The sequence below is a fragment of the Rhinopithecus roxellana genome, chromosome 8 (genome assembly GCF_007565055.1).
Source record: "Rhinopithecus roxellana isolate Shanxi Qingling chromosome 8, ASM756505v1, whole genome shotgun sequence".
NCBI lineage: Eukaryota > Metazoa > Chordata > Mammalia > Primates > Cercopithecidae > Rhinopithecus > Rhinopithecus roxellana.
The window spans coordinates 4546339-4572811 of record NC_044556.1 but is presented as its reverse complement, the minus strand read 5'-3'; the positions used below and the strand labels follow the sequence as shown (position 1 = coordinate 4572811).

Below are 26473 nucleotides of genomic sequence, written 5' to 3'. Positions count from 1 at the left end.
CTGCCTCCGGGTCCCAGTGATTCTCCTGTCTCAGCCTCCTGAGTACCTGGAACTGCAGACGCCTGCCACCACACCTGGCTAATTTTTGTATTTTTAGTAGAGACGGGGGTTTCACCATATTGGCCAGGCTGGTCTCGAACTCCTGACCTTGTGATCTGCCCGCCTCGGCCTCCCAAAATGCTGGGATTACAGGAGTGAGCCACGGTGCGCGGCAGAAAATCGCAAACGAAATCTAATATTTTAAGAAAGTTTACTAATTTGTGTTGGGCTCTATTCAAAGCCATCCTTGGCCCACATGCGGTAGGTTGGACAAGCTTGCTTTAAAAGATCCTCCAACCTCGGCCTCCGAAATTGCTGGGATTGGAGGCGTGAGTCACGGCTTCCTGCCTGTGTTCAGGTTTTAAAGATGTCAGACCCCGAATCTCTACTAGTTCCGGTGAAGAGAAATAAGCAGGGAGGGGGCCATGGCTTCGTTAACGGAGATTCTCGCAAATGCACATTTTCCTCCCAAAGGCACCTTTGCAAGACCACTCTGTTGGCCAAGCGGCCACAATTTCAAAATATGTCAAAAGAGTGACCGGGCACAGTGGCTCACGCCTGTAATCCTAGCACTATGGGAGGCCGGAGCGGATCGCTTGAGCTCATGAGTTCGAGACCAGCCTGGCTGAAACCCCATCTCTATTAAAAATACAAAAATTAGCAGGGGTGGTGGAGCACGCCTGTAGTCCCAGCTACTAGGGAGGCTGAGACAGTAAAATCGCTTGAACCCAGGAGGTGGAGATTGCCGTGAGCCAGGACAGCGCCACGGCACTCCAGCGTGGATGACAAAGTGAGACCCAGTCTCAAAAAAAAAAAAAAAAAAGTCAAAGAAATATATTTTGGGGTAAAAAAAATTTTAATTTCCTTCACCTCTATTGGACTCTTGAGTCCGGAATTCCCTACACACATTTGTGACCCTTTGCAGGGCGAAGGAGCCCACTGAGTGAAAAAGACAGCAGTGTCCCTTGTAGAAATTAAGAGCAAGTTTAGCTGAAATGCCAATATCCGAAGAGCAGGGCGCTGAAACTGAGCTCATTTAGAGAACCAGCGACTGGAACAGGACTCACCTGCTCTGCAGGGCCCTGTTACCCAGGGCTTCTGCTGTCACTGAGGGCTGAGGGGGCGGGGCAGGATGCTCTATCCAATCGGGGTGCTGGGGCGGGGCCCTGCCAGCTGTTATCCGCCGGAAGGCGGGCCCCCCATTGCAGCTTTCCTTGTTCCCTGGCTGCTAGCGTCGACCTGAGGTCGGGATTCTTTCCTGCTCTGAGACAGACCAGGTTCCTCCTCCGTAGCTTTTGTCTTTCTGTTGCCTGCGCCGTGTCCTGGACTGCTCACCGGAGTCCTGCAGGAGACCCCGGAATATCTGGAAGCTGAAAAATGGTGAGTACGCAGAGCCGGAAGCCCCGAGGTGGGGTTTGAGGGTTAGGGGACGGTCTGGTCAGAACTGCGGAATCCGGGAAACGCGGACCTCCCGGTTGCGACTCGGGGGGTCTGAGGCCCAAGTACCCCTGGCGCAGCTCAGACCTCGGTCCCTTTGGCCTCAGGGTGGGTCTGGGCCGGCAGTTGGGACCGGGACCCCGGGCGTCCTGTTCCGTCCCTGCGCGGCGACTGGGGCCCCTGCCCCGAGGCTCTCTCTGGGCAGCTCTGCGCCGGCAGCCTCGCGTCTCCCCAAACTGTGCGGAAGTCGTGGGGGGAATCCCGCCTCCTGTGTGGGGTTCCCAGTCACACTTCTGTTAAAAATCAAACTGAGACACTGTTAACAAGTGAAGAGTATTTTGGGCAAACAGCCAATCATGAAGGAGAAACACCAAGTCATGACTTGTTAACGGAAAAAAGCCAAACTGTAAAATAACTTAAATAAGTTTTATTTTGGCTGGGCGTGGTGGCTCACTCCTGTAATCCTAGCACTTTGGGAGGCCGAGGTGGGTGGATCACCTGAGGTCAAGAGTTCGAGACCAGCCTGGCCAACATGGTGAACCCCTGTGTAGGGTCCAGCCCTGCTGGGCCTGTGGGTTTTTCTCCTCGTGTGCGGAGACGAAATAAAGACACAAGACAAAGAGATTGAAGAAAAGACAGCTGGGCCCAGGGGACCACTACCACCTAGATGCAGAGACCAGTAGTGGCCCTGAATGCCTGGCTGCGCTGTTATTTATTGGTTGTGCTGTTATTTATTGGATACAGGACAAGGGGGCAGGGTAAGGAGTGAGCCATCTCCAATGATAGGTAAGGTCACACGAGTCACGTGCCCACCGGACAGGGGGCCCTTCCCTCTTTGGTAGCAGAGGCGGGGAGAGAGGGCACCTTATGTCGTTATTTCTTCTATGCATTTCAAAGACTTTAGTGTTTTCACTAATTCTGCTACTGCTATGTAGAAGGCAGAGCCAGGTGTACAGGGTGGAACATGAAAGCAGACCAGGAGTGTGACCACTGAAGCACAGCATCACAGGGAGAGAGGTCCGGCCTCCTGATGGCTGCGGGTGGGCCTGGCTGTCAGGCCTTCCACAAGAAGTGGTGGACAGAGTCTTCTCTAACTCCCCCGGGGAAAGGGAGACTCCCTCTCCTGGTCTGCTAAGTAAGGGGTACCTGACCCAGGCACTGATGCTACCGCTAGACCAAGGTCCGCTAAGTAACGGGTGCCTCCCCGGGCGCTGGTGTTACTGCTAGACCAGGGAGCCCTCTAGTGGCCCTGTCCTGAGATAACAGAGGGCTCACCCTTGTCTTCTGGTCACTTCTCACCGTGTCCCTTCAGCTCCTATCTGTGTTTATGGACTGGTTTTTCCTAGGTTATAATTGTAGAACAAAGATTATTATAATATTGGAATAAAGAGTAATGCTACAAACTAATGATTAATGATATTCATATATAATCATATCTATCATCTATTTCTAGTATACCTATTCTTATTCTATATATTTTCTTTATTATACTGGAACAGCTTGTTCCCTCGGTCTCTTGCCTTGGCACCTGAGTAGCTTGCCGCCCACATCTCCCCCGTTTTTATTGACTAGGATCACCCTCGCCATCATTGCTTGTCATTGACTTCGGACTTGTCCTGGGACTCCTTGGAGACATCTGCAGACTAGAAGCAGACAACATAAACATACCAATATTAATAATGCCAGTGACAACAATGATCCTCCGAGGGGTTTAATCCATTTAAAGGGATTAAGATCAGATAATCCTTTAGTTATTCCTTCAAAAATGTCTGAGCCAGGAACAGTAGTTAAATGAGCCTGTGAGGCCTCAAACATTTGTTCAAGTTTTGAAATATCTAAGGTTAAAGTATCATCCCAGGCTTTTAAACATATTGAGACTTTTTCCCAGCTATGTTGATGTTTAATATAAGCATAAGACATTGTGCAATAATCAGAAGTATTCCAATCACACTGTAATTTCATACAGCGTTCCAAATTCATAACTCTGTCTCCCAGCCAGATTACACTCTGGCGGAGATTTGATTAGCCAATTTTTGATCAACTTGAGCCTAAGAATCCCAGAGTCTGGTGGAGTTTTCCTGCCATAATTCAACATACTGAGTGGTTTGAACAGAGTTATGGATAGCAACTCCAGCGGTCGCTGCTGTTGCAGTAACCAGTTAGTCCTGCAATGACTGCAATAAGAGTAAAAATGAATCTGTTGGTTCTTTTGAGGATACAACTTAAGAACTTCATTGACTATGTGTATAGAGGAGGAAGACTCCCATGGGCGATGTAAATAAACTGGTATCCATAGTCCCTCCCTAGCCCTTACCAAGAGATTACTTGTTCTGGGATTAAAAGTAGCATCGATACAGGTGAACAGCTTACAGTTATCACGTTCTATAGTTTGTGTATTGGGAGTGATAATTACATTTCCATAACAGCATATGGGGGGGGGGGTGGACACAGCTCTTGATAGGTATCACCTGTTCTGACATCAAGGCGATGTTGAATATGGGTGTCTTGGTATTAGTAGGAGAGAGTTGATAGATAGCGTTCCATAGCCTTATTCCTGTCATGGCTGCAGCTAATTTCCATGATTCAGGATGTTCTGGGTTAACCATCGGGTGTATCATTTTTGATCTAGGAAAAACTGTGCCTGTGTCCATCCACTTAAATGGGTAAGGAGACATCTGTTCCCTCAACCTATAGGACTGCCATCCGTCCTCTACATAATCTAACAAATAATTAAACAACGAGCATTTCGTATTTTGGCCAGAGCAATTCCGCCAATAATACCCTCTTGGAGCCCAGTCAATAACAACACCTGTAGCTAGACTCTGGAACACTATGGCCTTTGGAGCATTACAATCATTCCATACAATTGAATTTACTAAAAAAGGTCCCTTTGTAGGTTCCTTGGAGCAGTCTGGCAGTCCTATTGTTTTATTATTTGTGGTAACAGGAACCCTCCATTCCTCACGTGGATTAGGTTTTAACAGTCATAAGTTGAAAAGAATTGCTACTGAACACATTAGGTACTTGATAAGAATCATTACTAGAGGACAGTATGGTCCACATCCAATTCTGATAAGAATAAGCTAAGCAGCCAGGCAACGTTCCAATGCACAGTGGTGGATATTTGTAGCCGACTGACAAATGAAAGTGCATACCTTGGCCGGGCACGGTGGCTCACACCTGTAATCCCAGCACTTTGGAAGGCCGAGGTGGGCAGATCACAAGGTCAGGAGATTGAGATCATCCTGGCTAACATGGTGAAACCCCGTCTCTACTAAAAATAGAGAAATTAGCCAGACGTGGTGGCGGGCGCCTGTAGTCCCAGCAACTCAGGAGGCTAAGTCAGGAGAATGACATGAACCCAGGAGGCGGAACTTGCAGTGAGCCAAGATTGCTCCACTGCACTCCAGCCTGGGTGACAGAGTGAGACTCCATCTCAAAAAAAAAAAAGTGCATACCTTCTTCTGGTTGAGCTGGAAACCTGTCATCATTAGGGACTGGCATGAATGCATTATTATTAGTGTACATTTTCACTGAGGAGTCCATCCAGGAGACAGAATTAAAGGGGGAAAAGGAACATATGCCCAGTAGGTATAATTTTCAGTTGCCCCAACCCCTGATATACTCACCACCGCACTGACTACCATAAAGGCAGGCAGAATTATATTACCCGTCATTTTTGGAATTCCTTTTTCTTGTAGTAATTTTTCTGTTTGATGTGATAAGACCTTTATCTGACCCCGTGGTGGTGGAGTAGAATGGTATTGTGGGTCACATGGCAAGATTTTGTCCTAATGTTGAGGTCATGAAGTTTATGTGTCGGGCGGCAAACCTTGCCCTTCGATTTCTGACAGTTCTTCGCCTTTTGTTTCTGAGAGCTTTTCATCTTTGGAGTTATAATGCAATTTCAGTTGCCGGGAGGGAACCCAGACGGGTTGTTGTCCTTCTCCTGGGGAAACACAAGCGAAACCCCTACCCCATGTTACCACAGTGCCTAATTCCCATTTGTCAGTTTTTGCATCCTTCCACTATACCCGCTTTCCTTTTTGTGGATCAAATTTATTTCCACTGAAATGTTCTACTGCAGTAAAAGGTTGATTTCTTACTAGGTTCAAGAATTTAGTGTAAAAAGAGCCAGACTTAACTGACATGGGGGGTAGAAGCATCCCTCTTCGCTTTAGTATCCTGTTTTCTTTTCTTTTCTTTCTTTTTTTTTTTTTTTTGAGACGAAGTTTCACTCCTGTTGCCCAGGCTGGGGTGCAATGGCACGATCTTGGCTCACCACAACCTCCACCTCCCAGGTTCAAGCGATTCTCCTGTCTCAGCCTCCGGTGTAGCTGGGATTACAGGCATGCGCCACCACACGCGGCTAATTTTGTATTTTTAGTAGAGTTGGGGTTTCTCCATATTGGTCAGGCTGGTCTCGAACTCCTGACCTCAGGTGATCCACCTGCCTCGGCCTTCCAAAGTGCTGGGATTACAGGCAGGAACCACCATGCCTGGCCTAGTGTCCTGTTTTCGAAGTTGATCTTTGAGTGTTTTGTTAGCTCGTTCTACCAATGCCTGTCCTTGAGAGTTATAGGGGATGCCAGTTGTGTGAGTAATTGCCCGTGTTTGAGTGAACTTTTTAAAAGCAGCACTAGTGTAGCCGGGACCATTGTCAGTTTTTAGTTTCTCGGGACAGCCCATAACCAAGAAACATGAAAGCATGTGCCGTTTAACATGACTCATACTTTCCCCCATTTGACATGTGGCCCAGAAAAATGAGAAAAGGTGTCAGTAGTTACATGTATAAAAGAGAGTTTGCGGAAAGCTGGATAATGAGTCACGTCCATTTGCCAGAGAGCATTCTGTGAAAGTCCTCTAGGATTAACTCATGAAGAAAGTGGCTGTAAAATTAACACCTGGCAAGGTCAGTGGCCTACAATGGTTTTAGCTTGTTTCCATGTAAGGGGGAACTTTTTCCAGAGTCCTGCAGCATTGACATGAGTTAAAGCGTGAAAATCTTCTAATTTTCTAATTTTCTAATTAGTTGCTTTCTAATTTTCTAACCAACTAATATATCAGCTTTGGCATTGGCTGCTGAGGTGGGGAGGGGCGTGTGAGCCCGAATGTGAGTAATGTAGGAAGGAGAAGACCTTGCTTTGAGTAGGGACTGAAACCTTTGGAAAAGAAAAAGTAGGTTATCATCAGGCAGAGATTTGATTAAGGCAGTTTCAGTTTTGTGAGCAACATGTACTACGTGTGCAGAATCAGAAACAATGTTAACTGGTTCAGGGAAATCTTCAAGAACAGCCATGACAGGGATTAGCTCAGCTCCTGCAGAAGTTGCTCCTGTGTTAAGAACATGTTCTTTTGGCCCTGTATGTGCTGCTCAGCCATTACAGGAAACATCAGTAAAAACAGTGACAGCTTCAGCTAATGGAGTGTTTCTAGTAATGTTAGGTAAGATCCAACAAGTGAGTTAAAGGAACTGGAATAGTTTTATGCTTAGGATAATGATTGTCAGTTATACCCAGGAAACCAGCCAAATCTACCTGCCAAGCAATGCAGGCTGCAAAAGCCTATTGGACTTGTAATCAGGTGAGGGGAACAATGATTTTTTGGGGCTCTGTACCCGAAAGACAAAGGAGACTAGAACGAGGCTGACCAATTAAGATAGAAATTTGATCTAGGTAAATGGTAAGTGTCCGTAAAGAGCTGTGTGGGAGAAAACACCATTCAAGTAAATCAGGTCCCTGCATAATGAGTCCTGTTGGTGAATGTTCAGTAGGAAAGATTAGTATTTCAAAAAGTAAATGTAGATTTGCCCTGGTAACCTGAGATTGTTGAATGCGTTTTTCTGTAAATTGTCATTCAGAATCTGCTCAGGGATCAAAGACCCTTTGCTGCTTAAATCAGGATTGCCCCACAACGTTGCAAAAAGATTAGACGTCGCGTATGTAGGAATGCCTAAGGACGGGCGAATCCAGTTAACATCTCCAAGTAAGTTTTGGAAATCATTTAGTTTTTAAAGAGTCTTGTCTGAGTTGAACTTTTGGGGGCTTAATAACCTTGTCTTCTGGTTGCATTCCTAAATAGTGGTAAGGAGAGGAAGTCTGGATTTGCTTGTTCATAAGCCCTAAGTTTTACAACAAGTTGTTGGCCGTGGCTATCAGGGAGAGCTTTTTCTGCTGCGTCATGAAGAAGAGCAATCAAGTCTGGATAGGGTTCATGCTGCCCTGTCTGACGGGTGTAAAAGATGGGCATAATTTGCCATCATCTTGAATCTTATCCCAAGCATCTAGGCAACATTTTCAGAATCGTTCAATAACTTCATCATTTAGAATAGTTTGGTTTTGAATTGCAGCCCACTGGCCCATTCCCAGGAACTGGTCAGCCATAACGTTAACAGGAGGATTAGAGCCCTGATGAAGACGAATGGGTTCCTGTACAGCATCACCCCACCAAGTCCTGAATTGTAAATATTGGGATTTCGATAAGGCTGATATTGCTAAAATTTCCCAGTCATAGGGCACCAAACGTTTATCGTCTGCCAGGGCTTTTAATGTGGAACGGACAAAAGGGGAGTTGGTGCGGTACTGCTTCACTGGTTCTTTGAAATCTTTGAGGAATTTAAAAGAAAGACTTTCCCAAGTAGCAGGCCATAGCTGAACCTGGCCTGGATGTATGGGGTCAGGTTGAACTACTGCCTGGACAGCAGGAATACCAGGAACTGGCTGTGCCCCAGCGGCAGGCAGTTGTGGAGCCTGATTATTTCCCTGAGCAGCCTGATTGTCAGGCTGAGGGGCTTGATTGTCAGGCTGTTGATCTTGAGGAGCCGCGGGGTCAGCCGCTTGCTGAGCAGGATCAACGGGCTGTGGCTGATTTTGTGCCGCTGGGACGGCGGGTATTGGAGGCTGTAAAATTACAGGAAATTGCCAGGCTTCGGGATCCCCATATTCTCTTGCCTGTGCTGTAGCCCTCATAAGCGGAGTGTCATTTTCAGGGATGTATGTAACTTGTTGCTGATGAGCGGCAATGGTGGGGTTGGCAACAGCAGTAGCGACCAGACTGGAAGCAGAGAAAAGATAGGAATTTTGAATGGAGGCAGAGTTGAGGATCTGTAGACCCCGATAAGAGGAGATGACCTGCTGAGCAGGTCTTTCATGGGCCTGAAATCCAGGCTGCCGAGGTATCTGTGGACCAGGCTTGAAGGGAGCATGAGACTTCAAGGGATCCCGAATTGTTGAAAGGGACCCACGCTTCAAGGCAGCCTGAGTCGCCGAAAGAGAAACAGGCATGAGAAATGAAAAACTAGGCTGCGGAGGGATAGGGATGAGGGTCTCGTTACCGGGCGGAACAGCGGAAGGTTGAGAGCCCTACAGCAGGGCTGAACAGAGACAGGGTTGAAGGCCTCATTACCGGGCCAAGAATTGAGAGCGTTTTCACCAGGCTGTGTAGAAATCGGAGCCTCTGTATCAGGCTACATGGAAACAGTTTAGAGCCCCTTTTTCAGGCTGCGTGATGTCATCTTCTGTCTGCATAGCTGGAGAGTTGAGAGTGTGAGGAAAGGTAGGAGGGTCTGGCCGTGACGGCTGTTGATAATTTGTTTCAGCTGGATTTTGCTGGTTGGGGGAAATAAGCTCATTGAGATCAGTTAAAAGTTCATCATAAAGCGATAATGGGGGCGTGGCAGGTTCTAGGTGTAGGTGGCGGTGGCACAGGAATGTCAGAGTGGAAGTCCACCTGTAGAATTACGGTCTCAATCTGCACAGTATCCTCAGGGGAAAGAGAACTGAGAACTTCCTCAGCCTCCTCAGAGGAGAGGAAAGGGATCAGTCTCCATGTTGTCCTCCTGAGTCTGTAAGGAGTCTAGGACAGAGCGAACCGAAGCCCAGATTGACCAAATGGTGGGCAGAATAATATGTCCCCCTTTATGAGCAATTTTGAATTGTCTGCTAGTCTCATCCCAATCTTTAAATTCTAAAGTTCCGTCAGTTGGAATCCAAGGGCAAGGAAGATCTACAACCTCAAACAATTCAATTAACTTATCTGTAGAAACTTTTACACCTCCTTCTTTAAGGAGAGTTTTTATGAAGTTTAAATAAGCTGAGTACTTAGTACTGGCCAGTCCCATGGTGTCCCCGGGATACTCTTTTGAGTGCCCAAGGTTACCACCAAGCTTGTTGACCACAATCCTCAGGAATCTGTGGTTGAAATCCTCTGCTGAGTCCTGCGCTCAAAGCGCAACTTCACACAATGAGGGAGAAACCCACGTTGGAGCGCCAGATGTAGGGTCCAGCCCTACTGGGCCTGTGGGTTTTTCTCCTCGTGCGGAGATGAGAGATCGTAGAAATAAAGACACAAGACAAAGAGATAGAAGAAAAGACAGCTGGCCCCAGGGGACCACTACCACCTAGATGCGGAGACCGGTAGTGGCTCGGAATGTCTGGCTGCGCTGTTATTTATTGGATACAAGACAAAGCGGGAGGGTATGGAGTGTGAGCCATCTTCAATGATCGGTAAGGTCACGCGAGTCACATGTCCACCGGACAGGGGGCCCTTCCCTGTTTGGTAGCTGAAGCAGAGAGAGAGAGAAGACGGCTTATGTCATTATTTCTTCTATGCATTTCAAAGACTTTAGTACTTTCACTAATTGTGCTACTACTACCTAGAAGGCAGTGCCAGGGTGGAACATGTAAGCAGACCAGGAGCGTGACTGCTGAAGCACAGCATCACAGGGAGACGGTCAGGCCTCCGGATGGCTGCGGGTGGGCCTGACTGATGTCAGACCTTCCACAAGAGGTGGTGGAGCCGAGTCTTCTCTAACTCCCCTGGGGAAAGGGAGACTCCATTTCCCAGACTGCTAAGTAACGGGTACCTGCCCCAGGCACTGATGCTACCGCTAGATCACCTGAGGTCAAGAGTTCAAGACCAGCCTGGCCAATATTGTGAAACCCCGTCTCTACTAAAAGTACATATATTAGCTGGGTGTGGTGGCGCATGCCTGTAGTCCCAGTTACTCAGGAAGCTGAGACAGGAGATTTGCATGAACCTGGGAGGTGTAGGTTGCAGTGAGCCGAGATCCTGCCACTGCACTCCAGCCTGGACGACAGAGCAAGACTCTATCTCAAAAAAACAAACAGGCCGGGCGTGGTGGCTCATGTCTGTAATCCCAGCACTCTGCGAGGCCAAGGTGGGCGGATCACAAGGTCAGAAGATCAAAACTATCCTGGCTAACACAGTGAAACCCGGTCTCTACTAAAAATACAAAAAATTAGCCCGGCATGGTGGTGGTTGCCTGTAGTCCCAGCTACTCGGCAGGCTGAGACAGGAGAATGGCGTGAACACAGGAGGCGGAGCTTGCAGTGAGCCGAGATCACACCACTGCACTCCAGCCTGGGCAACAGAGCAAGACTCTGTCTCAGAAAAAAAAAAAAAGAAAAACCAAAAGACTACAAATCGGATTCAGTGTATACTGCTCCAGTGATGGGTGTCCCAAGATTTCGCAAATCACCGCTAAAGAACATACTCCATATACCACCTGCTCCCCATAAACCTATGGAAATATATATATATATATATATATATATATATTTAAAATGTTTAGAGGTGGTAGGAAGGAATGCTGTAGGAAGAGGGGCTGTTACTTGTCACGTGATTCCATTCCTGCCCAAAAAACAGGCCTGTGTCACCAGATTTTATGAATTCTGAGGCATGAATTACCCTTTTCCTTAAGTCCCTTTAGATGGTGTTTGTAATTTCGTGTCTTACTGCCACAGAGTCTGTTTTGTGAGTCTGATGATGTGTAATGAACATGAATGTAGGCCGGTTGCTGTGTCTATATTCTAAAAGACAGTATAAGGAGGCTGCTCTGATCTTCCTGTCACAGCGGAGAACTCCATTTTGAGGGTTGTTTTTTTTTTTTTTGAGACAGAGTTTCCCTCTTTTTGCCCAGGCTGGAGTGCAATGGCGCGATCTCGGCTCACGGCAACCTCCGCCTCCTGGGTTCAAGCAATTCTCCTGCCTCAGCCTCCCGAGTAGCTGGGATTACAGGCATGTGCCACCATGCCTGGCTAATTTTGTATTTTTAGTAGAAATGGGGTTTCTCCATGTTGGTCAGGCTGGTCTTGAACTCCCGACCTCAGGTTATCCACCCACCTCGACCTCCCAAAGTGCTGGGATTACAGGCGTGAGCCACCGTGCCTGGCCATTTTGAGGGTTTTTATTGTTGATATTGGCCAAGAGCAGGTCAGTTCACTTAGTTGTTAGTGGGGGGGCTGCTTAATTTTGTTAATAGCTGATAGGTTGGAGGACAGGCTTTTATAATGTGAAAGGAAAATAAAACCTCAGGACCCCAATTTTTATACCAAAAGGAAAATATTAAGTTAAAAGCTGAGTCAAGCAAGAAGTTGCCTTTTTGTTCCTAAGTGAATAGCTACAGATAAAAAGTTACCTAGATGAAGAATATACCAGGAGTCTCCTCCTACCACAAAGCATTCAGCTGCTCCCTTGGGAGGCCCCACTCCCCTACCACAGACTGTCCTCTTGGAGTCATGACTCAGGGGCTGATATGCACTAGGCCCTCCAAGAGACATGGCAGTGGTGGGCATCTTAGCTCAGCCTAGGCAGTTCTGAAACCGAGGACCAGGAAAAATTGGAGGGGGAACGGAAGACAGATCATTCTTTAAAGTTTCCAAAAAGGAACCTCAACCCAAAGGCGTCCTGATGTCTGTGCCTAGAAAAAATAAAAGGAGAAGCACAAAGGTTTTGTTCACTGGGATGTGTGGTGATTTTTCTCTGCCTTCTTCTCTTGTGAAATTTTCAGAAATAGCACACAAATACTTTAAAAAGAGTCATCTATTGCTCTGTGATAAAATAAAAAACAAAATATACTGCATCTGTTTGAAACACGATGAATAAATACAATGTTATGCTATGCAGAAGAAATAGTTGCTAATATTGTGAACTGGAGAATGGAGTTAATATTGGAAATGTAGGAGAGAAACTGAATATTTAGGATTTTTACTGCAAACTCTTGAAGCGTTAGCCTCGTTATAATTTAAAATTCACAGTCGAAAACCACAGTTACTTTTGCACCAACCTAATATTCTTAAGGACATGTGACATCCTGGCTGGTCTTGCCTTCCATCATGAGTAAGAGCTTCCTGAGGCCCTCACCATATAGAAAATTCCAGTGCCGTGCTCCTTGTACAGCCTGTGTAACCATGAGCCACATAAGCTTCTTTTCTTTTTTTTTTTTTTTTTTTTTTGAGACAGAGTATCGCTCTGTCGCCCAGGCTGGAGTGCAGTGGCTGGATCTCAGCTCACTGCAAGCTCCGCCTCCTGGGTTTACGCCATTCTCCTGCCTCAGCCTCCCGAGTAGCTGGGACTACAGGCGCCCACCACCTCACCCGGCTAGTTTTTTGTATTTTTTAGTAGAGACGGGGTTTCACCGTGTTAGCCAGGATGGTCTCGATCTCCTGACCTCGTGATCCGCCCGTCTCGGCCTCCCAAAGTGCTGGGATTACAGGCTTGAGCCACCGCGCCCGGCCTAGTTTTTTTTTTTTTTTTGTATTTTTTAGTAGAGACGAGGTTTCACCGTGTTAGCCAGGAGGGTCTCGATTTCCTGACCTCGTGATCCGCCCGTCTCGGCCTCCCAAAGTGCTGGGATTATAGGCTTGAGCCACCGCGCCCGGCCAAGCTTCTTTTCAATATGTATTATCCAGCCTTAGGTTTTCTTTCATAGAATCATAAAACCAACTAATGAAGCCCTTTTGCCGTTCTATGTTTCTACCTTGGTTTATACACCTGTATATGCAGAGACAAAGTCTATAATTTGTCAGGGGTGTTATATGTACATGTTCTATAAATCTGAAGGGCTTGTGTTTTCTGGCCTGGTTGGCCCAGGTAGTACCTTTGTTCTGAGTTGAACAGAAAGAATGAGAGTATACACCGTGTCTTGTGGAATGTGGGGAAAAGCAGTCTTTTATAATCAAGAATGAGGGTAGTTTTGCATTTTCATACTTGTCTTATAGTAGGTTTTTCTTTGTTCTTAGTGCACCTCTTGTCATAGAATACTATTATTATTATTATTATTTTAAGATGGAGTTTCTCTCTTGTTGCCCAGGCTGGAGTACAATAGTGCAATCTTGGCTCACCACAACCTCTGCCTCACAGGTTCAAGCGATTCTCCTGCCTCAGCAGGGATTACAGGCACCTGCCACCATGCCCGGCTAATTTTGTATTTTTAGTAGAGATGGGGTTTCTCCATGTTGGTCAGGCTGGTCTTGAACTCCTGACCTCAGGTGATCCACCTGCCTTGGCCTCCCAAAGTGCTGGGATTACAGGTGTGAGCCACCGCACCCGGCCAGAATATTCTTTTGTATTTCTAGTTTATTGTTTTTAATCATGAGATGTTGAGGTTTGTCACATGGTTTTTCTACATCTGTGAGGACACTGATTTTTCATGTTGATTCTATTATGATGTATTGAATGAATTGATTTTCAGAGATTAAAGCAATATTGCTTTCCTGGTTTAAATTCCACTTGATCATGAGGTTGAGATACTGTCACATATTGCTGAATTTTTTTTGCAAATATGTTGCTGAGGCTTATTTCAAAATTTAAGGAAGCTATTCATGTACAGTATTATGGTATAGCCTGACATCTTGTATAGCGTATGGTGTGTATGTGTGTATATATACGTGTATATACATGTACACTTGTGTACACTTGCAGTGTATGTATATATGATTTAGTTATATAACTTGCACATTAGATATAACTGGCACATAAAAATAGTATTATAGTATATAGCATGAAATTATAGCATAAGTTGAGTTTTATCCTCCATAGTTTAGTGAATTTCATTACCATGTCAGCCTGCAGAATTATTCAGATACTCCAGTCTTATCCTCTCATGGGAACAGAGGAGAAACTCCCTCTCTTGATGTTACAGAAAGTGCCACCCAAAAAAACAAACAAAAATCTTCATAATCTTTTATTTATTTATTTTATTTATTTATTTTGAGACAGAGTCTCGCTCTGTCACCCAGGCTGGAGTGCAGTGGCGTGATCTCACAAGCTCTGCCTCCTGGGTTCACACCATTCTGCCTCAGCCTCCCGAATAGCTGGGACTACAGGTGCCCGCCACCACGCCTTGCTAATATTTTTGTATTTTTAATAGAGATGGGGTTTCACTGTGTTAGCCAGGATGGTCTCGATCTCCTGACCTCGTGATCTGCTGGCCTTGGCCTCCTGAAGTGCTGGGATTACAGGCATGAGCCACTGCGCCTAGTGTTTTGTTTGTTTGGCTTTTTTTTTTTTGAGACAGAGTCTTGCTCTGTTGCCCAGGGGCATGATCTCCGCTCACTACAACCTCTGCCTCCCAGGTTCAAGTGATTATCGTGCTTCAGCATCCTGAGTAGCTGGGATTACAGGTGTGCACCATCGTGTCCAGCTAATTTTTGTAATTTTAGTAGATTGGGGGTTTTACCATGTTGGCCAGGCTGGTCTTCAACACCTGACCTCAAGTGAGCCTCCTGCCTTGGCCTCCCAGAGTGCTGGGATTACAAGCGTGAGCCACTACACCTGGCCCCAAAAATCTTAATAATCTTGGATTTAGGAAAAAGATTCTATGACATGACACCAGGAGCCCTAGGATCAAAGAACAAATATGTCATTTAGACTACATCAGAATTTAAAACTTTTGTGCTTCTGGCCGGGAATGGTGGCTCACACCTGTAATCCCAGCACTTTGGGAGGCCTAGGTGGGTGGATCATGAGGTCAGGAGTTCAAGACCAGCCAGGCCAACATGGTGAAACACCGTCTCTACTACAAATAGAAAAATTAGCTGGGCGTGGGTGTCACATGCCTGTAATCCCAGCTACTCAGGAGACTGAGGCAGCAGAATCGCTTGAACCCAGGAGGTGGAGGTAGTAGTGAGCCGAGATCACGCCGCTGCACTCCAGCCTGGGCAGCAAGACTCCATCTAAAAACAAAAACAAAAAACTTTTATGCTTCAAAAAACACCATCAAGAAATTGCAGCATGTGTGGCCATGCCACCCTAAACACATCTGTTCACCAGAGCTAAGCAGGATTGGGCCCGGTTAGTAAATGGATGGAGAATGCCTGGGAATACTGGGTGCTATATGCTTTTTTTTTTTTTTTTTTTTTTTTTTTTTTTTAAAAAGGTGGGGAATTTGACAAGAGAATCCACCAAATGAGAGAAAAGCTTCCATATTGAAAATCTGGTCATTCCCCTTCATGACATAGGGTAGAGTCTGTATTGGTAGCCAGCACTGTGAGGCATCATGGCCCATTACTGCAGGAAACGAACTGTACCCTGCAGTTCTCTCGGGCAGTGGTATGCCCACAGTCCCCAGTCTCTCCCAGTGTATGGGGTGACAACAAAGTGGTCATCAGGAGAGAAATCTGACCTTGTGTTTGGATTTGTGAGTATAGACACTCTCAGGACACCCTCCTTCCTCCTGAAAGAAAGGCAGCTTTTTATCACCAGCCATTCTAGACATAGGAAGCAGGGTCTCAAGTCTAAGTCCTTATTTCATGCAGAGGGAGATTGCACTGAAAACTTCTTAAAAATGTCATCGAAGGCTTCATTCAACACAACTGCAATATGTGTCCGGAGAACGGTAGTGTGGGAAAGAGATTGAACTCAATCTTGAATGCATCAACAAGAGAATTATAGCTAAAGGGCAAGGTGAGGGAGAGGATGGAGCTTGGTTAGGTGTCAAGAGTTGGGAGACTGATTAATTATCATAGATGGGGGAAATAGAACTTGATTAGATGCCAAATTTGAGGGCATTCTAAGCTCAAAGCCTGGTCGAGAAGAGTGTTCTGAGGAGCCTGACTCAACTTTGGTCAAGGAAGCAGACCTTGAGATCCCCCCAGCCTAGTTCTTACTAGGGCTGATGATAAATCCTTAAATTTCTGGTTTCTTCCCCACATTCCAGAACACCCGTTTCCCCTCTCTAGTGGACATTATCCACTATGTGTCCCCAATGATACATTTGAAACTGCTGCAATATTGTTTATTTTTTGACAGAGAAATAAGGGGTTCTATGTAAGTTTGAGATGGATTCTTGCTCTGTTGCCCAGGCTGGAGTGCAGTGGTGCAATCTTGGCTCACTGCAACCTCCACCTCCTGGGTTCAAGCTGTTATCCTGCCTCAGCCTCCTGAGTTGCTGGATTACCTATGTATGCCACCACACTGGGCTAGTTTTTTATATTTTTAGTAGAGACAGGGTTTCACCATGCTTGCCAGACTGGTCTTGAACTCATGACTTCAAGTGATCCACCTGCCTCAGCCTCCCAAAGTGCCGGAATTTACAGATGTGAGCCAGCACACCTGACCTATGTAAATTTTAAAATTTTGTTTATAAATATTTTTCATGAGTGGAAAACACTCAATAACCACTCAACTACATTGTGTAAATCCTTGTGCCTAATGAATCCTGATGTTGACCATCTTTTGCATGCTTATTAACCATTTGTATATATCTTGCAGAAATGTCATTCAGATACTTTCCCATCTTTTAAGCAATTAGTTTTTTACTTGGTACAATAATTTGTTATAGTTAAGTATTGTAAGAAATCTTAAAATGTACCAGCTGAAGGAATTTTACATGTACAGTTAAGATAGTTTGACAAATCTACTTCTCTAAGATGAATAATACTGTATTTTAATGTTTGTGACTGGCTTTTTGCAATTAGTATACCATTGCTTGTACCATGGAACAGGATGTTATTTTCTAAGGCTAAATAATATCCCATTGTATGTATATGCTTACCACATTTTGGTTATCCATTCAGCCATCAAGGGACATTGATGGATTGATCTACTTCTTGGCTATTGTGAACCATGGTTTTCAAATATCTCTTCAAGATCCAATTTTCAATTTATTTAAATTGAATAAAAATAGACCTGGAAGTGGGTTGCTGGAAGACAACATTTTTAAAATTAGCTTTTGAGCACCACCATACCGTTTTCCATAGAGGTTGAGCCATTTTACAATCCTTTGGACAGAGCACATGGGTTCCATTTTTTCTCAACATTCTTTCCAAAACGTTATATTTGGGGTGTTTGAATTTTTTTCTTTGTAGTTGGATGTAGGAGTTGATTATACTTTCTGAATATTAAAACCTTGCCAGATGCATGACTTGCTTATATTTGCTCCAGTGTCATGGTGATACAGACGTTTTGGGAAGGGAAGAGCGTGATCCCTTTAAATGGAAGAGGGTAAGGGAAGTGCTGGGTAGAAGCAGGTGCGATCCATGGCTAGGGCTCCACCCCCTCCCAGACCTAGGTGAGGACAGTCATTTCCTGCCCAAATGTTGCATTTCCCAAGACCACCGTGGCCCACCTTGCCCCATCCTGGGCCTATAAAAACCCCAGACCCTAGTGGGCAGACACACAAGCAGCTGGTTGTCAAGAGGAGCACGCCAGCAGAAGAGCACACTGACAGGCACTGGCACGCCAGCAGGCCATCAACTGGTGGACGAGGCAGCCCATCAACTGGCAGGGACTGGCGGGACAAGGCAGAGTTTGGCTGAGCCGGGGCCATTGAGCAGCCCAACTCCTGGGAAGACCATCTCGTTTCTGGCTCCCCTATCACTTCCACTCAATAAAACTTTTCACTCATTCTCCAAGCCCATGTGTGATCTGATTCTTCTGGTTCACTAAGACAAGAACCCGGGATACAGAAAGCCCTCTGTCCTTGCGACAAGATAGAGGGTCTCACTGAGCTCATGAACACAAGCTGCCTATAGGCAGACTAAGAGAGCACCCTGTAACACACACCCACTGTGGCTTCAGGAGCTGGAAACATTCACCACTCGACACTGCTGTGGGGTCAGAGCCTCACAGCCTGCCCACCTGTATGCTCCGCTAGAGGTTTGAGCAACAGGGCACTGTAGAAGCAAGTCACACCCCCATCGCACACCTGCTAAGGGGACGAGGGAAACTTTCCCATTTCGGTAGGATGCCTTTTCCCTCTGTAGTGCCTCTCATGGGCAAAAGTTTTAAATTTTGATAAACATTTGCTTTTTGTTAAGATTGAGCTCCCTAGAGGTTTTACCTCTGAACCTTGTCCCCATTCAGCCTTCAGCAGTTCATCAATTACCATTTAAGTTTTTCTACCACAATACTGCTTCTCGCAAAGGTTTCTGCTCTTCGGTTTTTGATTTAGTTCGTTATGACTCATCAGTTAGGTTGCTTGAGTCCCTTGCAAAAATGAAGTTGTGGTTTTTTTGTTTTATCTTTCTGCTAATTGAATCGGAACAAAATCTCCCTTTCAGGTATCCTCAATGGTTAAGCTTTGTGAACAGGCATTTTCAAGGAAAACACACTCTCAGGACTGCTAATGTTAACATTTTAGTGCATATGAATTCAGAGGACTTTGTTATGACAGGTGCTGTAGATGCACACTACAAATGGGGACAGCCGAGGCAGCATGCTTTTCTTTCTGGATTCACTGAAAAGACACATTTCCTGTTCTGCTGTTGGTATTGCTTAGTTCAGTTTTAGCAACAGAATTGCTTTATGGAAGAAAGTGGGTGTACACCAAGTGATGATCAAGTCATGGGATAAATGTTTGGAGTCCATAGCATCGTGGGAACTTCTTAGGAATAGAGTCTAGGCCCCCAGTGCTGTCACTCTCACCCATCCTTCTTTACACGTGGGAGATGTTTTAGGACTTAGTGGCTTTTGATGACGTGGCTGTGAGCTTCACCCAGGAGGAGTGGGCTTTGCTGGATCCTTCCCAGAAGAATCTCCACAGAGATGTGATACAGGAAACCTTCAGGAACCTGTCCTCTATAGGTGAGAGTGGCAATATTACTTCCCTCAGCGACTTAGAGAACATGTGTTTTTAGCTCATTAATCGTGTTCCATGATTTGGAATATGGACAGGGAATATGTCTGAATAAATGAGGCACGGATACAGTATACCATGAACATAGAATATGATTTTATTATAGCTTTATACTAATTAGGACTACTTTCCTGGTTCTGTATTTTAGGAAATAAATGGAAAGATCAGAATATTGAAGATCACTACAGAAATCTAAGGTAATTTACACTGAAAAAACAAAGCAATGTCTTTCTAGAAAATCTTAGAATGTGAGAATATATTTAAAAAAAAGCCAGGCGCGGTGGCTCAAGCCTGTAATCCCAGCACTTTGGGAGGCCGAGACGGGCGGATCACGAGGTCAGGAGATCAAGACCATCCTGGCTAACATGGTGAAACCCCGTCTCTACTAAAAATACAAAAAACTAGCCGGGCGACCTGGCGGGCGCCTGTAGTCCCAGCTACTCGGGAGGCTGAGGCAGGAGAATGGTGTGAACCCGGGAAGCGGAGCTTGCAGTGAGTGGAGATCGTGCCATTGCACTCCAGCCTGGGCGACAGAGCAAGACTCCGTCTCAAAAAAAAAAAAAAAAAAAAAAGGCTGGACGTGGTGGCTCACACCTGTAATCCCAGCACTTTGGGAGGCTGAGGCGGGTGGATCACGAGGTCAGGAGATCGAGACCATCCTGACTAACACAGTGAAACCCCCGTCTCTACTAAAATACAAAAATTAGCCGAGCATGGAGATACGCACCTGTAGTCTCAGCTACTTGGGAGGCTGAGGCAGGAGAATCACTTGAACCCGGGAGGAAGAGGTTGCAGTGAGTCGAGATCACACCATTGCACTCCAGCTGGGCGACAGAGCGAGACTCTGTCTCAAAAAAAAAAAAAAAGGCAAATGAAAGAAATAAGCCCAGCATCAAATTTGTTTATTTATAATAATAATAATAATTTTTTTTTTTCTTTCAGAAACAGAATTTCACTGTTGCCCAGGCTGGAGTGCAGTTGGTGTGTCGTGTCTCAGCTCACTGCAACCTCTGCTTCCCAGATTAAAGCGATTCTTATGCCTCAGCCTCCTGAGTGGCTGGGATTACAGGAGCGCGCTACCACCCCTGGCTAATTGTTGTATTTTTGGTAGAGACAGGGTTTCGTCACCTTGGCCAGGCTGGTCTCAAACTCCTGGCCTGAAGTGATCTGCCCAAAGTGCATGAGCCGCCTGGCCACTATTTTTTTTTTTTTTTTTTTTTTTTTTGAGACGGAGTCTTGCTCTGTCGCCCAGGCTGGAGTGCAGTGGCACAATCTTGATCTCCTGCCCTCGTGATCCACCCGCCTCAGTCTCCCAAAGTGCTGGGATTACAGGCATGAGCCACCGCTCCCGGCTGCCACATTTGTTTATTCTTAAAACATTTTCTCTAAAATCCTGTATTTCAGTGTGACATAAACTGGGTACAGTGGGTCACACATGTAATCCAACTATTTGGGAGGTGGAGGTGGAAGGATTGCTAGAGGCCTGGAGTTGGAAAACAGCCCGGGCAAAACAGCAAGACCTCCTAACAACAAAGAACTAGCTAGACATTGTGGCATGTACATGTAGTTCTAGTTGCTTAGCAGGCTGAGTCAGGATCACTTCAGCCCAGGATTGTGAGGCTGCCGTAAACCACAATGATGCTGCTGCACTCCAGCCTGGGCAACAGGATGACCCCCATTCAAGAAAAATGGTAGAGGTTTAGTATTTGTAAAGTACTCCATGAGAAAATAGTATTAAGAATTTCTGGCCGGGCGCGGTGGCTCAAGCCTGTAATCCCAGCACTTTGGGAGGCCGAGACGGGCGGATCACGAGGTCAGGAGATCGAGACCATCCTGGCGAACACAGTGAAACCCCGGCTCTACTAAAAATACAAAAAACTAGCCGGGTGAGGTGGCGGGTGCCTGTAGTCCCAGCTACTTGGGAGGCTGAGGCAGGAGAATGGCGGGAACCCGGGAGGTGGAGCTTGCAGTGAGCTGAGATCCGGCCACTGCACTCCAGCCTGGGTGACAGAGCAAGACTCCGCCTCAAAAAAAAAAAAAAAAAAAAAAAAAGAATTTCCAGGCCAGACACAGTGGCTCATGCATGTAATCCCAGCACTTTGGAAGGCCAAGGTGGGCAGATCACAAGGTCAGGAGTTCGAGACCAGCCTGGCCAATATGATGAAACCCTGTCTCTACTAAAAATATAAAAATTAGCCAGGCATGGTGGTACTCGCCTGTAGTCCCAGCTACTCGGGAGGCTGAGGCACAAGAATTGCTTGAACCGGGGAGGCAGAGGTTGCAGTGAGCTGAGATTGTGCCACTGCACTCCATCCTGGGCGACAGAGTGACAGTTTGTATTAAAAAGAAAAAAAAAATCCCTATAGGGTCAGGCATGGTGGCTCACGCCTGTAATCCCAGCACTTCGGGAGGCAGAGGCAGGTGGATCACTTGAACCTGGGAGGCGTCCTGGAGGTCAGGAGTTTGAGACCAGCTTGGCCAACATGGTGAAACCCTGTCTCTGCTAAAAATACAAAAAATAGCTGGGCATCATGGCACATGCCTGTAATCCCAGCTACTCTTGGAGGCCTGAGGCAGGAGAATTGCTTGAACCTGGGAGGCGGAGGTTGCAGTGAGCCGAGATCACGCCACTGTTTCTTGCTTTAAAAGAAGAGTAAAGACAAGAGTGATGGACCAGTATTGCAGTTCTGTAGTATCATTTCTTATAAAAAACAAAACAACAACAATAATTTATCAAAATTAGCATACTTAAAGCCTAACAACATTCTAATAAGGGCACAAATTTCTTTTTAATACTTGTTTCAGGTGTTTTAATCTCTTTATAAATTAACTAATCTATTCAAACTTCTGCAATAGTTCTTTAAAATCAACAGCGAGCTGACTTTTTAAATGTGCTTAATACAAATACTTGTGAACTTTTAATATGTTGAGTGCTTTCATTTTGATAACTGGATCTCCATTTGATACTTTCATTTGTATAACTCATTTGCAGTCTGAAAATTTTTTTAGTGCCAGTCCCTGAACATATCATTGAAAGTTAATTTTCTCTGCATTTTAAAATATCTGGATTGTGAAGAAAAAGTACTAAAAATAAATTAAAACTGAATTATCTTTAAAAAAAAAAAGACCAGGCATAGTGGCTCGCATCTGTAATCCCAGCATTTTGGGAGGCCAAGGTGGGTGGATCACCTGAGGTCAGGAGTTGGAGACCAACCTGACCAACATAGAGAAACCCCATCTCTACTAAACATACAAAATTAGCGGGGCATGGTGGCACATGCCTGTAATCCCAGCTACTTGAGAGGCTGAGGCAGGAGAACCACTTGAACCCACAAGGCAGAGGTTGCGGTGAGCCATGATTGTGTCATTGTACTCCAGCCTGGACAAAAAGAGCAAAACTCCGTCTCAAAAAAAAAAAAAAAAAAAACAAAACAAAGAATTTCCACATAGGGCAGTGCGTGGTGGCTCTACCTGTAATCTCAGCACTTTGGGAGGCTGAGGCAGGCAGATCACCTGAGGTCAGGAGTTCGAGACCAGCCTAGCCAACGTGGGAAAAACTCGTCTTTACTAAAAACACAAAAATTAGCAGGGTGTGGTGGCGGGCGCCTGTAATCCCAGCTATGCAGGAGGCTAGGGCAAGAGGATTGCTTGAACCCGAGAGACAGAGGTTGCACTGAGCTGACCACACCATTGTACTCCAGCCTGGGTGACAGAGCAAGACTCTGTTACCAAAAAAAAAAAAAAAAAAAAATTCCCATATAAAAAATTTTTATTACTAGGTATCTACCTAGGCCATCTTGTAGAGCATATGGTCCGTTCACCTCCACACAATTTAGACAGGGCAGAAAGCCTACACTCTGCTGTATAATGTTGAAAATGCAAGTGTAGGCCAGGCGCAGTGGCTCACACCTGTAATCCAAGCACTTTGGAAGGCCAAGGCAGGCAGATCACCTGAGGTCAGGAATTCATGACCAGCCTGGCCAATCTGGCAAAACCCCATCTCTACTAAAAATGCAAAAATTAGCTGGGTGTGGTGGCAAGTGCCTGTAATCCCAGCTACTCATGAGGCTAAGGCAGGAGAATTGCTTGAACCTGGGAGCAGAGTTTGCAGTGAGCCGAGTCACACCCCTGCATTCCAACCTGGGTGATGGAGCGAGACTCTCTCAAAATATATATATATATATGTAATAAAATAAAAGATAAAAAAAGAAAATGCAAGTGTAATACTTGTTAATAAACATAAAATCACTTATAAATAAACCATTAATAATGTGGTTCTCATTTTTCACAGAAGTCTTATGCAAGAGACAGCCAATGAAAGTACACAAGAAAATCATTTTGGAGAAACTTTTGCCTGTATTTCAGATGACATGCTGAACAAGAAAACTTCTTTTGGAGTAAAATCATGGGAAAGCAGTGTGTATGTATGGAGAAGTCTTCATTGGTCATTCATCCATTAATACACACGTTAGAGCTGACACTGGACACAAGGGATCTGAGTTTCAGAAATATGGAGAGAAGCCATATAAATGTCAACAACATGAGAAAGCCTTCAAATACCACCCCTCCTCTCCAGTATATGAAAGAGCTCACACTAGGGAGAAGCTGTATAAATGTAAGCAATGTGGGAAGGCATGAGGTGTCCCAGGTGTGTTCGTAGGCACGAAAAGACCCACTGTAGAAAAAAGCTCGATGGATGTAAACAGTGTGGGAAAGCATTATCTTAGAACCTTTCAGAGACATGTGAGACTGCACACTGCAGAGATACCTAGTAAATGTAGGCTATGTGAAAAAGCCTCCAGATGTGCCTCACACCTTCCAACGACTCATGGGAGGAAAACCCTGTGAATGCAAAGTGTGGAAAGAAGTAAAATCTGCCACAACCTTCGAATACATGTAAGGACACACACTGGAGAAGAACCCTATCAGTGTAAGCAATGTGGGAAAGCCTTCAGTTGTTCCAGTTCTGTTCAGTATAGTGGAAGGACTCACACTGGAGAGAAACATTGAGTGTAAACAATGTGGTAAAGCCTACGTCTGCCACTTCACTTCGATATCATGAAAGGACTCACACTGGAGAGAGATGCTATGAGTGTAAACAATATGATAAAGCCTTCATTTTTTTCTGCTTCCCTTCAGTGTCATGAAAGGACTCACACTGGAGAGAAACCCTATGAGTGTAAGCAATGTGGCAAATCCTTCAGTTCTTCCAGTTCCTTTCAATACCATGAAAGGATTCACACTGGAGAGAAACCTTATAAATGTAAGCAGTGTGGGAAAGCCTTCACATCTGCCTCAATCCTTCAGATGTAAGGGCTCACAGTGGAGAGAAACCCTATGAGTGTGAGTAATGTGGCAAAACCTTTAACAGTTCTTTTCAATATCATAAAAAGACACACTGATGAGAAACCCTATGAGTGTAAGCAATGTAGCAGAGCCTTTGCTGCTTCCACTGCTTTTTACTATCCTAAAAAGACTCACACTAGAGATTAACCTTATGAATGTAAGCAGTACGGGAAAGCCTTCAGATCTGCCTCACTCCTTGGAATGCATGGGAGGACTTAATCCAGTGAGAAACTCTGTAATCTCAGCACTTTAGGAAGCCAACGCAGAAGGATCACTTAAGCTCAGTAGTTCAAGATCAGGTTGAGCAACATAGTGAGACTCTTATAAAATGAAAAAGACTTTCATTTGGTGGCAGCACTGGGTGTGGCAGCTGAGGAGCCCCAGGCCAAGACACAATGGCACCCACCAGGTTGGGCAGGGAGGAGGTGCAGAGGGAAAGTGTGTGGGCAAGGGTTTGTAGGAATGGATGGTGGCCTGGGTCCAGCAGCAGCAGCTCCTCTAAAGGCCAAGGAGGGTTGGGAGTTGGTTGAAGTTCACTACTCACTGCAGGCTACCTCTCCCAGGCTCATGGGATCCTCCCATCTTAGCCTCCTTAGTAGCTGGAACTACAGGTATGTGTCACTACACCAGGCTGACTTTTATTTATTTATTTATTTATTTATTTTTGAGTTAGTCTCTCTCCGTCACACAGGCTGGAGTGTAGTGGTGCAATCTCGGCTCACTGCAACCTCGGCTCACTGCAACCTCCACCTCCTAGGTTCAAGCAATACTCCCTCCTCAGCCTCCCGAGTAGCTGGGATCACAGGTGTGCACTACCACGTGTGGCTAATTTTTGTATTTTTACTAGAGACGGGGTTTTGCTGTGTGGGCCAGGCTGGTCTTGAACTCCTGACCTCAGGTGATCCACCTGCCTTGGCCTGCCAAAATGCTAGGATTACAGGCGTGAGCCACCACGCCTGACCTAGTTTTTAAATTTTTGGTAGAAAACTGGTCTCCCTATCTTTCCCAGGTTGCTCTGGAACTTAGATCCAAATGATCGTCCTTCCTTTGTCTCCCAAAGTACTGAGATTACAGGCATGAGCCACCCTGCCTGGCTATCCTTAGTTTCTATGGGGAAAGCAAACATTTCTGGAAATGTTACTTCCTTGGCTGTTGTGTTTAGGCTATTATTTCTTGTTTCATAAATTACTAAATTAAGTACTTCATTATTTACTTCTAGGCCTAGCTAGGTGTGTGAAATTTCCCTTTAATAAACTTGATGATTTTGTTAAATTGCAAGGCTTGGGTCCACTGGCCCCTAAAAATGGGATTCTGGCTCCCTGTCAAGGAGAGTCTGCAAACTCCCACTGGCATCTCTTTTCTGTAAGGAGTTTGCTCTCTAGCCTTAAGTGAATTTCCCTTCTTCTTTTTTTTTTTTTTTTTTGAGACAAAGTCTCACTCTGTCACCCAGGCTGGAGTGCAGTGGCACGATCTTGGCTCACTGCAACCTCTGCCTCCCAGGTTCAAGTGATTCTCCTGCCTCAGCCTCCTGAGTAGCTGGGACTACAGGCATACGCCACCACACTTGGCTAATTTTTGTATTTTTTAGTAGAGACGGTGTTTCACCATATTGGGCAGGCTCACCTCCAACTCCTGACCTCGTGATCTGCCTGCCTTGACCTCCCAAAGTGCTGGGATTACAGGTGTGAGCCAACACCCCTGGCTGTATTTCCCGCCTTCTGCTTTGTCTTCTGGGAAGGAGTGCTGCTTTACACTGTCATAAGATGACAGTTC

At 45.6% G+C, this 26473-nt stretch overlaps 1 long non-coding RNA gene across 1 annotated transcript; it reads left to right on the top strand.

Moving 5' to 3' along the window:
- Window positions 1-1233: 1233 nt before the first annotated feature.
- On the top strand, window positions 1234-24596 carry LOC104661153. The gene is made up of 3 exons (XR_004058647.1): window positions 1234-1419; window positions 19503-19551; window positions 23646-24596. It is a non-coding gene; the product is annotated as an uncharacterized LOC104661153 (long non-coding RNA).
- Window positions 24597-26473: the final 1877 nt, after the last annotated feature.